We start from the raw sequence: 13539 nt of genomic DNA, 5'->3' as shown, positions 1-13539 counted from the left end.
CTTCCTTAATTCACTGTGCTGCTGCATCTACCTCAGGTGCCCCTGGAGTTCCATCTGAGTAATTAGCACCTGGATATGGAGTCTGGCTTGCAATGGCTGAGCCTTTGCCAGATCAGATTGTGCGATTGCTGTCCAGCGCAGCTTTTCACCCAACACTGTTACGGTAATGGCTGTGGTTACTTAAAGGAATCAGAATGGTTCTGCTCAGCTAGGAAGCCTCCCCTCCTTAACCACACACACTCCGAGCTTATGGAAGCCCTTTTACAGAAAATCTTCTATACCACTTAGGCATAAGAAAATTGTGATTGGTAACTTTTGAAGCTAAATTGTCACCGTATTTTTCTGTAGTCATTTGTGACTCCATCATTTTACTGATAATCAACTGATAGCCCTTGGGAGAAAGTCTATTGAGACAAGGAAGGGTTCTGAGAGTGGCAAGAGGCCCCATGAATGTGTGCGTTCTCACAGGGGGACGCCTGGGTGGCTCAGTCGGTTAAGCGGCTGCCTTTGGCTCAGGTCATGATCCCAGGGTCCTGGGATTGAGCCCCACGTCGGGCTCCCTGCTCAGCAGGAAGCCTGCATCTCCCTCTCCCTCTGCCTGCCGCTCCCCCTCCTTATGCTCTCTCTGACAAATAAAATCTTTTTAAAAAATAATAAAAAACTCACAGGATTGTGGGGCAGCTTGAGAAATTTTGGAGTCATGAGCTGAGAAATGCAATAGAATGGAGACAGCTGGTGATTCAGTGCAAGTGCCATACAGAGAAGACTGTCCACTGGTACCTTCCAGTGTCCCATTGTCCAGTCCTTTCATTTATACACAATATTGAGATGAACACTGATGTTGAATAAATTGAGTCAATTGTTCAGGCTAGCAAGATACAAGCATCTCTGTTTGGGTGCAGAAGTACATAAGAGGAGGGTGCCTGGGTGGCTCAGTCGTTAAGCGTCTGCCTTCGGCTCAGGTCATGATCCCAGGGTCCTGGGATCGAGCCCCGCATCGGGCTCCCTGCTCCGCGGGAAGCCTGCTTCTCCCTCCCCCACTCCCCCTGCTTGTGTTCCCTCTCTCACTGTGTCTCTCTCTGTCAAATAAATAAATAAAATCTTTAAAATAAAAAAAAAAAAAAGAAGAAGTACATAAGAGGGAAGTCACTAAAGACAATTTTAGACTCAGTGGGGGTACTCACATGGCCCCAGGCCTGCCTAAGTTTGAGTGTTATCCTCAGTATCCAAGTAGGAAAAAAGTGAGAGGCTGTACTATTTTTGTGTGTAAATCTTTGAATACAGTAGATTTCATGTTTGAACAAAGCAAGGTACAAACATTTTTATGATCAGGCATACCATAGATGAGTGTTTTCCGAGTTTAAATATTTTACATAAAAGACACAGCATTAGGCAAGGTGTTATTACCAAACATAAACCAAACTGGCCATTGTGATTATCTTGATTCAGGGAATCTTGTTAGAAAGTTTGCAAACAAGTAGAAAATGGGCTTTATTTTTTTAATCTTTCAGGGAATTTATTTCAACTCAAGTTACATCTAGACATCACCATTTAAAAAAGTGTTTATTCAATTCTTAGTAATAGTTTCAGGTAATATAGCTCTTGGGAATCGTGACACAAAAGAGGCAGCATGTAACTCTTGTGTTTTATATCTCCTTTAGAGTCTAAGAAAAAAATAATAGACTTCCAACAGTGATTTTAATATAAAAATTATAATAGTTCTTCAGTCTTAATTGCAATGGTTCTGGGGATTCCTTTATGATTTCATATAGTCTTTGTGGAGTAATTTTGTTAAAATCATACTCTAACATTTGGACAGCCTAACTCTATTAACTGATAGCCTTGGGGCTCTGAGGGCCATCATCCCTATCCAAACTGGTTCTGGGATTGATTATTTTCCTACAGCTGCCATCACAAACTACCACATGCAGGGTGGCTTCCACAAACAAATTTATTGTCTCAGTGCTAGCTCAAGGTGTCAGTAGAGTTGGTGGTATCCAAGGGCTATAAGAGAAGATCTGCTCCCCGCCTCTCTCCTGTCTTTCGGTGGTTTGTCGGCCATCTCTGGGAATCCTTGACTTACAGATGCATCATCACTCAATCTCTGCTTTCATTTTCATTTGGCATCCTCCCTGTGTGTCTACCTCTGTGTTCAAACTCTCCCCCGCTTTTAAAGATTTTATTTATTTATTTATTTCTTTATTTGAGAGAGAGAGAGCATGAGAGGGGGGAGGGGCAGAGGGAGATGGGCAAGCAGACTCCCCGCTGAGCAGGGAGCCTCACACAGGGCTCAAGCTCAGGACCCCGAAATCATGACTTGAGCCAAAGGCAGTCACTTAACCGACCGAGCCACCCAGGTGCCCTGAAACGTCCCCTTTTTAAAAGAACTCCGTCATATTAGATTAGGGCCCACCCTAATAATTTCATCTTAATTTGATAATCTGCAGAGACCCTATTTTCAAATAAGACCACATTCACAGGTACTGGGGGTTAGAACTTCATCATTTTGAGGGTGTTGGAGAGCAAAAATTCGTGTCCTCTTCAAGGTCCCTCTAGCTGGACTAAGAATCAAATTGATATGAGAGAGATTAACAGGAGAAATTCAATTTTAATAGCATACCTATGGGGAATCCACACAGACTGGAAGTTCTAAAAACAGGAAAAATGAGATCTACATGTCATCCTGAACTAAGGAGAAGGGGGTAGAGGTCTGGGACTTCGAAGGGAAGGAATGCAACTCACAAGGTAATAAGAAGAGCAGACATTTGGTAATTAGATATTTGCCCATCCATATACATAGGTCAGATAAAATTCCTCTCTGCTAATAACCCTTATTCTGGGAAAGACCCCAATTTAGATTCTTCTATGTAATTAAGGGAGAGGCAAAATTTTCTCTTGAGCCTGCAGGATCTCAATTGCCTTCAGCTCAAAACAATCTTCATGCCAAAGTGGCCCATCTTGGGGCAGCCTGTCCTTGTCACTACGGGAGACACAATTCAATCCATAACACTAGGCAAGAATCTTCTCTTTCTTAATAAAACTATTACATTCCGGGTTTATTAGAAACATAGAATTTGGAGCCCTTAAAGACTGGTTAATTCAGAGTTTTCAGACAGTGTTCCAAGAAGCTCTAATGAAGTATCTCAGGAAGACTCGGAGACTAGATAGGGCTCCTGGTTTCATATCTGTTCCAATTACTATTGTCATGTAACAAACCACCCCAAAACTTAGTAGGTTAAAACAACTACTTTCTTACACTCCCAGATTCTGTGGATCTGGAATTTGGAGGGCATAGCAAAAACAGCTTCTCTCTGCTCCACAGCATCTCAGACCTCATTTGGGAAGACTCAATGGCTGGGAGCTAGAATCGTCTGGAGTCATCTTCACTCCTACATCTGGCATTTGATTCTGGCTGTCGCCTTGAACCTCAGCTGAGCCTCTCCATACAGCCTGAGCTTCCACACAGCATGTCAGCTTCGGGGTAATCAGAGTTCTTTTGTAATACCTTATGGCTCCCAAGAGACTATTCTAAAAGGCAGAAAGGATTAACATAACAATAAAAAAATTTTTTTTTAATTTTTAAAAAATCTATGGGGATTAACATAACAATTTAAAAAATTTAAAAAATTTAAAAATGTATGGGGATTAACATAACAATAAAAAATTAAAAGGCAGAAAGGATGCTGTATCACCTTGTATGACATCACTTTTGTGACATCACTTCCGCCATATTCTATTGGTTGAAACAGTTGTAAATCTTGCCCGGGTTAGGGGCAAGGGAGAGGGGATACAGACCCCACCTTTCAATGGGAGGAGTGTCAATGTCACCTTGGAAGAATAAATGGAACAAGACACCCAGGCGTGGCCTCTGCAAAAATGACAATGTTCCATTATCCACACCAGTCTCTTCAACCAGAGGCAGCACCCCTCGCTGACTAACGTTCACTAGCAACTGTAGCTAGTAAATACAGGACCCACAGAGGCCAAATGCCGCTGAGGCATTTCACATACTCCTTCGCAAATCCAGTGATTACTGTAGAAAACCAGAAAATTGAGCTGGCTAATATTCCCTTCACCCTTTTCCTTTGTTTCTAATTTCTTTGGGCAAGATGGGAGAGCCTGGCAGAATTTGTTACGAAATAACTGCAAGAGAGTCATCATTTCATTGTATTGAATTGCATCGTAAAAATCATCAACTTTGGGGGCACCTGGCTGGCTCAGTCGGCAGAGCATGCGACTCTTGATCTGGGGGTCCTGAGTTTGAGCGCTACTTGGGGGTAGAGTTTCCTAAAATAAATGTACAGCTTAAAAAAAAATTTTTTTAAATCTTCAACCTATTGACATGGTTTCAGTGAGAGGTGTTTTCACAAATTTTATTCAACTGTCGTATGTTTCTCCCAATGACAGCCAGAATTTCCTGCAGTGCTCAGAGATGCATGTGTACATAGGGCATGCACAGCCCTGGTCTATGACTTACAGGAATCGGAGGAAAAGTCTCATCAGTGTCTGTGCTGAAAGGTGGGGAGAGCTGGAGCGGCCCGTCAGCCACTCTTATCCAGGCCCCGGAGGTGGCCCGGTGCCCAGCTCCCTGCCCTCCCTGGGCCCCCCGGCGGCCTCCCTGGCAGCCTCCCCGGCCTCCCTGGCCTCCCCGCAGGAGCAGGGCTCGGCAGTCACCCACCCCCTGCTTCTCTGCAGCCTTCTCTGTTAGATCTCGTCCTTTCAGCTCAGAAGGAATATTTGGGGTTAGGAAAAGTTTTCTAGGAAACAATTACTCACAAGCTAAGGGACCAGAAAAGTCCCAGAGATGTTCTCCAGCAGACAGTTTAAACTAATGACTCGCAGCTGGGCAGCCTGCCCCATGGGGGCCTGTGTGAACCGAGTCTGTGTCAGGCCGCCTCAAGATCGGTGTCCTCCCTCCAGGCTACTCATCTTCAAACCATTCACTGAGGGCTCCCCTCGCTCTGTTCACTTTTGTAAAATCCACCAGCATACTGAGTTCATTCGGAAAATATAACTATTTCATGGCACGTCTTCCCTCATAAGGTCATACCGCAGAGGTTAGCTGGAGTCTGGATGTCTCTTAAGATTTAGAGGACATTGGCTATACCCCCATCCCAGGGGTCCCGCGCCCTCCCCAGACCTCCACACATTTTCGGTGTGTGTATTGTTTCAGGCCACTGGCTCTGACCCTCTGCTTCTATGGAATGTCTTCCAGGCATCACTTCACGGTTCCACGTGTTTGATCACGAACTATTCCTCCACCTCCCCCCCCTTTCCCACCTTTCCTCCACCCCCCTTTCCCTTTCCCCAGCCCCTCTCTCTTGTCTGCTCCACACCCCACCCCCAGCTCAAATTCCTCAGTCCAGTGCAGGGCAGTCTAACTTTCCCCATTCTTCCGTGGCCTTCCGCTATGGACCTCCTCACTCACCTCTTCCACCCTGGCAGCTTATCAAAGATTCTCTCAGCACAATTCCCTAAGGGGGATGCTGGCTTCTGCTGTTAAATTATTTTGTCAGCCTGTTTGCTGCAAGTCCTTGCTCTGGGCTGCACCTCTCTGATGTTCCTCCCGTCTTCTTCGAATTCCCTGCCTTTCTTCTTCCCTCTGAATATGCCAAATCTCCAAGTTTCATCCTCAGCCCTTTGTCCCCTTTGGTCCTCACAGGAGCCTTTAGTGACCTCATGACTTTCAGGGTGATGTCTGCTGCCTTTCCATAGCAACTCGCAGAGCTGCACCCCTGGTTATCACTGCCCTCCGCCTCTCACCTCCAGCTGCCTTCTGGGCATTTCCTCCTGTCCTGTCATCTCAGGCTTGATGTGTCTGAGAGCAAACTTCATCGAAGCACAGCTATTGACAGCAGCTCCCTGAATGGTCTCCCCACAAGCTGCTCATCCCTCCAGCCTCACTTTCTCCTCTTCTCTATTGCTAGACTGGTTTTCCAAAGTGTAATTCTGATCTTACAGCTCCTCTGCGCAAAACCTTCTCGCTGTCTTCTTAATAGAGTCTGTAGACCTTAGTCTGTATTTCAAGGCCCACCAGAATTTAGGTCTGACCCGCATTTCCAACACAGGCCCTGGAATCCAAAGTGAATTCAAATCCTCACTATCCATTTACCTGATGTATAACCTTGAGACAGTTAATGTAAACTCTCTGGTCTCTGTTTATATTAAAGGCATCCATATTCTGCCCCTCCCAGGAAGCGCTAAAATGTTAGGTATCCCCATGCTGGTATTACCTCCAATTCTGTCCTTGTTAAATTACAAATCTATTTTCATAGTTTATCACTAGTACTGGTTCCAATCAAGGTAAAGACAATCTGTGCTCTGGAAATTCTACTTGTATCCTCAGCCATAAGTCATAGCTGTTTTCAGGGTCTCTATGGTATGCCCCATGGTTTGATAGCAAGAGAGTAACATGAAGTGACAATGTAATCATATATATAGTCCACCAAGTGGATGGTTAGCTCTATCGTGCGGCAGTTACGGGGCTGTGAGGAGACATGGGTGGAGTTAGGGAAGGATGACTTGTTCCCTTTTCTCCAGAAGTTCAAATGGTGACAGGTAGTTGGAAATTCCAGGGGTGAAGGCTAAGCCAAAAGTCTGGCCACCTCATAGCATCTGAATTCAAACCAGAGTTGACCTCTCATCTCTGTCACTGTCTGGATGTGTGTATTGGAGCAAAGCCCTTCGCTCCTCAAATCATGGTCTCCTCATTTGTAAAACGGACAGCAGGGAGGGGATACCCACCTTAAGGGCTGTTGTGATGGTTAGTAGTGTCATGCACGCGATGTGCCTAGCTCAGTGCTTGCACTCAGGAGATTTGCTAGCATCACAATGACTGGGAACTGAACTCTGGGTAATGTAAGAAGTAGCCTACGGTATTGTACGTTTTCCTAAAGCCAACATGTATTTAACACCTAGATGTGCTAGACATTTTCTTAAAGGTAGTAAGCTTGTAGCTTTGACCTCAAGGAGCTGGGGCATGCCGGGAGAGTCACAGGGAAACAGTACCCATGGGCAGCATGATGAGTGGGGTAGCAAGTATGTAAACCTGGTATTCTGGAAACACAGGCTCTTTCTCCACCAACTGTGTTTTCTAAGCTCACTCCAGGTTCCAGACACTGTTCTAGGTGCTAAAGGATCAAAAATGAATATGATCCTTGTTTTCAAGCAGTTCCTAATCTGACAGAAAATGACAGACAAGTATTTGATAGCTAGAATGTGTTACAAGAGCTCACACTACACGAGTGCAAGGAAGGGTGTGGTCAGATTCACCTGGAGATAGGAAAGCTTTCTGGAGGCAAACCTGAGCTGACTCTTGATGCATGTGACACCCTGGGCAGAAATGAGAGGACTGTGGGGGAAGAGCTTTCTGGGTGGGTACAGAAGCCTGCAAGACCACATGGTGTCAGAGAAGGATCATGAGCCACTGAAGAGATGGAAGGTGCAGATGGGAAGACATGGTAGATCAGCTTGCGGGTGTCCTGTGTGAGCCACCCGTACCAGAGAGCTCTTGAGCTCATCCTTCAGGCAATGGGAAATGGGAAAGAATTTAAGCCCATCCTCAGTTACATCCAAAGCCTGGATAATCTTACAAAGTCTGTCTGAGAGCTTCCTCTCTGTTTTCAAATCCATGTAAAAAGAAAAAAAACTACCATCTGGTCCTGCAGAAAACCAAAAGCTGCAAGGGGAAGCCAAGCATCGTCGGCAGACTGACAATGCCCAGAGCAAACTTGGCCACACATAATGAGACTCACAAACAAAGTGTTGCTTGAACTTGTCCTTGGCATTAGGACACCTCAGGGAAACCACCCAGCAGACTCATTCTCCTCTGTCCCTGCTTCTTCCTCTTCTTTCATACCCTAGTTTCTTCCTTTGCTTTGCCGCCATTTTTTTTTTTTTTTTTTTTAAATATCCCAGCTAATTGCAGGAAATTTGCCCTGTTTCGAGTCTGGAAAGTCATAAAGGAAACCACTCAATTAAACTGAACTCTACTTGTAAGTCTCAGGACCTAACTCTCCTCCTTCTTCTGCCCCTGCCCTTTGGGGTATTGGGGTCATCATTTGGAGGTACTGTTGATCTCAGGGCACACGAGGATGTACACACTTTGTATCTGCCCACCCCTTCTGAAGCCCGCTCCTGGGTGAGCCCAGGCTGCCTGCTTGCCCTGCAGGCTGGATGGTCCAGACCAAGAGATGTGGAGGAGGGCATGGCTCGGCTCAGCCAAGCGTCCCCATCTGACCTCTTGCTCTTTTTCTGTCCCCAAAGGAAAGGTGGAGCTTTCCTGCCCACAGAACTTAATTTCCTTTTCCCGTCCTTTACAACGCTGCATTCCTGTCCTACCTCCTGGGGAGACTGGGTCTTGGTGTTTCATGTGGATAGCCTTCCACAGAATCCCTTTTTTCTCAAAACCAAGGGCTTTGATGGGCCTCCAAGGAAAAGTACAAGTTGAAAAGCTAGAGGTAGTCCCCCTCCTCTGCTGGTACCATTTCTCAGTGTATTTCTCACTCCCTTGCTTCCCCCAGGGTGAGCCTCAGATCCTGGCAGGACCCCTGGGAGCCTGCCACAGTGGGAGCATCTCGGTCACCTGCGTTCTCCCTGATCAGACCCAGGGAGCCCCTCCCTCTTCCAACCACTTTCAGACACAAAGGAAGCACAGCACCCCAGTGTCAAACTGCTTCGGCCATGGCTGTCCAGAGGGACCAGGTGACAGAACCCGGAAGTGGGGGGAGTCATGCCTAGTGGGATTTACCTGAACCAAAAACAGAAAGGAGACCACAGGGAGCTGGCAAATATACTCTTCCTGCCTCCTACCGATCATCTCCAAACTCAACTGTTGGGTGCGCCCTGCTAGAGATGTCCCACATCAGCAAGAAACTGGCTGTATTCTACCGTGAAGCTGTGACCAACTCATTAACCAGTATTCACTTTCCTCCTTCTCTACCTCAATTGTTTTTTTCCCTCATTTTTATAACCCTGCCATTACACCTCCCAAAGAGGCATTAGCAGGTAAGTTTTGCCCCAGACTGTTTTCTAGGGAACCTACTACCAGCAGCCCACTGACCTCAGAATAATGCTCTGGACCCATTAATTTGGTTGCTTTGTTCCTGGGTTGGCCTGGGCAGGTTTATATCCACCTCTGTCCAACACACTCTAAAACCCCAAAAGAAGGGCATTGCTTGTTTCTTCCTTGGAGAAGTTCAGATCTACATATCTCTGGAAAACATTTAGTCAGAAGGAGAGCCATCCAGCATAGCACTGTTATCAAGAGTGGGGGCGAGAGGAAGTTAGAAATCATCTGAACTTGCAAAAAACAGAGAGTGATTTTTTTAAATGGTACGTTTTTACAATGAAACACTAGATAGACATTGAAAATTATGTTATAGGCATATTTATTGACATAAAAACTTATTCATGATGTGTCAATTGAAAAAAAATCCAAGTACAGCATGATCTCACTTTTGCAAGAAACAAAAATATATATATCTGTGATTTTAAAAAATTGGGGGGTTATGTGCCAAATGCAAACAGAAATTGTCATTTGGTGGTAAGATTGAGTTATCCATTATTCTTTATATGTAACAGTATTTTTAATTTTTTTCCTCTAAGAAATATGTATTAATTGTGATTTTTTTTTTAATTTAAAAGGAAAACTATATCTTGGGCCAATTGCTCAAAAAAGCCTGTTGCTCAAAAATGCATATTCTGCCAGTAAAATATGCTGTAACTTTAGAAAGAAAATGAGATGAAGACCCGGAGAGACTCCAGAAGACTAATGATAACAGATAAGTTTTCATAGTCTTTTATTTTTGGTGAAAATTATTAAGAGGATATGGTTTGTAATTTTTCCAATGATACACATGTGTTGAAGCATAAAGATACTATGTCTATATCTCTAACAGGAGAAAAGGTATGATACTGCCCTTGTAACTATCTTCCCTGAGGCAGCTCATAAAGTACACCCATGTATTTCATTACTTTATTATAATCGTTGTATTATTCTTTAAAACATGTGTTGTTCCTTGAATACTTCTTTTTGTATGCATTTTAGATCTTGAGAATTTTTTCTAAAGATTTATTTATTTATTTGAGAGTGAGAGAGCATGCACACACAGGGGAGGAGCAGAGAGAAACTCAAGCAGACTCCGCGCTGAGGGAGCCCAACATGGGGCTTGATCCCAGGATCCTGAGATCACGCCCCAAGCCAAAACCAAGAGTTGGAGGCTTAACCCCTGTGCCACCCAGGCACCCCTAGTTCCTGAGAATTTTTAAGAAAAAGCCATTGCATTTGCACGGGGTGGGGCAAATTGTGGGCAGTCCATATAGTACACCAAGCTTTGTCCATCTTTCAGAAACTATGCTGGGTTCTGGGGAATCCGAAGTTAAAGGCATGTACTCCTCCCTCACTGAATTGGTAGGGGGCAAAGACAAGTGAAGTGACGTCCGTGGTTGGCCATAGCAGGCAGGCTGTGGCCAGAGCTCTATGGGCCACAGAAGAGCCTGCCATCCAGACTAGGGACATGCGTGGTCAGGAGACGCTTTCCCAGAGTAGGTGGCATCTGAGCTGTATGTTGAAGAATGTGTGGAAATGAGCCAAAGAAAAGGAGAAAGGCATTCCAAGCATAAGCCAAGAGAAGTAGAAGGGCGCAGACCCAGAGACTGGAAAATGAAATCTGTTGATCAGTGCTGTCCAGAACTATCTGCAGTGATGGAAAAGTTCTATATCTGTGCTGTCCAAAATGGTAGCCACAAGCTACATGTGGTTATCAAGCAAGTGAAGAACGAAATTTTAATTTTATTTCTTTTTTTAAATTTAAATTTAAATAGCCACATGTGACTAGTGGCTACTGTATCTTTTTTTAATTTTATTTTATTATGTTATATTAATCACCATACAGTACATCATTAGTTTTTGATGTAGTGTTCCATGATTCATTGTTTGCATATAACACCCAGTGCTCCATTCAATACGTGCCCTCTTTAATACCCCTTTATTGAAGTATGATTTGATGTGATTTGATGTGGGGTCTGGTAGTGAATGGTCAAGAAAGAATTCATGAGGCATCTTCAGTGCAAAAAACGTGGTTTTATTAAAGCATAGGGATAGAACCCATGGGCAGAAAGACCTACACTGACCGGGGTTTTAAGGAGCTATTGGTTTTATACTTTTAAGTTGGGGGGGGTAGAGACAAAGAAGTTTCCAAAAACTGATTTCCATATGTTAAAGAAGATTTACAGGATGCTGGAGGCCTGGCTATTATCAAGCCAAGGTTGCTTTTTGCCTTTAGCAAAGCATTAACACTAAGACAGTTGGGAGTTCCTGGAGGAACGTCATACTCTGCCTGTCCCAAGTATCTGTCAATGGGCTGCAAGTTGTAAGGAAATTTAATTTTGTCTATATCTCCTTTTGCCTTTGTTCTCCACATCATGATTGACATACAAAAAACCGTGAAGAATCGATGTATTCAACTTGATGAGTTTGGAGATAAGTATACACCTGGGAAATCATCACCTCCAAAGCTTTGCTCCTGCCCTCTTTATTTATTATTATTCTGTGTGTGTGTGTGATAAAAGCAGTTAACAAAAGAGCCACTCTGGCTACTGTATTAAACAGCACAGCAGCAGGTGAGGTCTGCTGCTAGATCCTCGTTTTTTCTGGTAAGTTTCATTTTCATTCTAAAGGTGGAAAGGAGGGCGCCTGGGTGGCTCAGTCTGTTAAGCATCTGCTTTCAGCTCAGGTCATGATCCTAGGGTCCTGGGATCGAGTCCCGTTTCCGGTTCCCTGCTCCGTGGGGGGCCTGCTTCTCTCTCCCTCTGCCTGTTTCTCCCCCTGCTTGTGCTGTGTGTGTGTGTGTGTGTGTGTGTCTCAAATAAAGAAATAAAATATTTAAAAAATAAATAGATAAAGGTGGAAAAGAGTCGCTGCAAAATTTCAAAACAGAGTAATTACATGAGTTCGCTTAGAAAAAAAAAGATTACTTGTAAATTAAGAAGCAAACTAATTTGGCCAGTTTTTAGCATGGGTTCATTTCCATGAACTTCCCAGAGAAGGTGACAAAAAGGAAGCATGTAAAACAAACATTGCCATAAAATTCAACTTTGGAAGTTGTCTGACTGTGGAAAAGACCAATTAGCTACCTACAAACCAATCAGTAAAAGATAACCCTCACAGAAGAAAATTGAGTAGATGGCATGAATGGACCATTCCCCAGAGCCCGCATACAAATAGCCAATTAAATGCATAAAACAGGGTTCACCTCACTAGTATTCAAAGTCCTTTCAGTGAAAATGAGATTCCCATTTTCAACAACCAAATTAGTAAAAGACCATATGTTGTTGAAGATGGGAGTCACTCTTTTTTTTTTAAATTTTTTTATTGTTATGTTAATCCCCATACATTACATCATTAGTTTTAGATGTAGTGTTCCATGATTCATTGTTTGTGCATAACACCCAGTGCTCCATGCAGAATGTGCCCTCTTTAATACCCATCACCAGGCTAACCCATCCTCCCACCCCCCCTCCCCTCTAGAACCCTCAGTTTGTTTCAGAGTCCATCGTCTCTCATGGTTCGTCTACCCCTCCGATTCCCCCCCTTCATTTAAGAGAATGAAAGTATATACATCCATACATTCTGGAGGCCAGTTTGGCAGTATTTTTAGCAAAAGACTTGAAAATGTTTCATCCCTGTCAGCCGGCTATTCTGTTTCTGGGACTTTGCCATAAAGAAGTGATTAGGGGGCACCTGGGTGGCTCAGTCGGTTAAGCGTTTGCCTTCGGTTCAGGTCATGATCCCAGGGTCCTGGGATCAAGTTCCACATCCGGCTCAGCAAGGAGTCTGCTTGTCCCTCTCCCTCTGCCCCTCTCCTTGCTCATTCTCTTTCTCTCTCAAATAAATAACTAAAATCTTTAAAAAAAAAAAAGAAGTGATTAGGGATTCTTGAAAAGATTTATGCACAATGCTATCCAAGTCTGGGTTACATACAACAGTGAAAAAAATGACAACAATCTAATTGAGGTTCTCAGTAGATTTATTAAATGAATTACAACTAACAACTGAGAACCACATAGACATTAAATGTCCTGTTGCATATGAATACTTAACTACATGGGCAAAATGTTTGGGATCTATTTTTTAGTGGAAAAAAAAATCAAATCCCTATGAGAATGTAAGCTTTCAGTTGAATAGTAAAAAATTGTATGAATAGAAAAAAGTACTGAAGGATATTCACCAAAATATTAATGGTATTTATAACTTAGTTGATTTTTATCTTCTTCTTTGTTTCTCTGTATTTTATACTTTTCTACAATGAAATTCTGTGGCTTTTAAAATAGAAAAACTTTTTTTTTAATTGAGGTTGTTAATTATGTAGGTAGTGTTCAATTATAACAGAAGTAACTTAAAGTATGTAATTGCCACACTTCTGTTATACTAGATGGAATCATTAAAGCGGTGGTAGGCATTTACCAGTCTAGACGTGTGGACCACAGAGCTTTTAAGGAGGCAAAATGACTTTGGAGTCCTTTCCAGAAACTCTTCCC

The sequence above is a fragment of the Halichoerus grypus genome, chromosome 5, assembly GCF_964656455.1.
Source record: "Halichoerus grypus chromosome 5, mHalGry1.hap1.1, whole genome shotgun sequence".
NCBI lineage: Eukaryota > Metazoa > Chordata > Mammalia > Carnivora > Phocidae > Halichoerus > Halichoerus grypus.
This window is presented reverse-complemented; position numbering follows the sequence as displayed.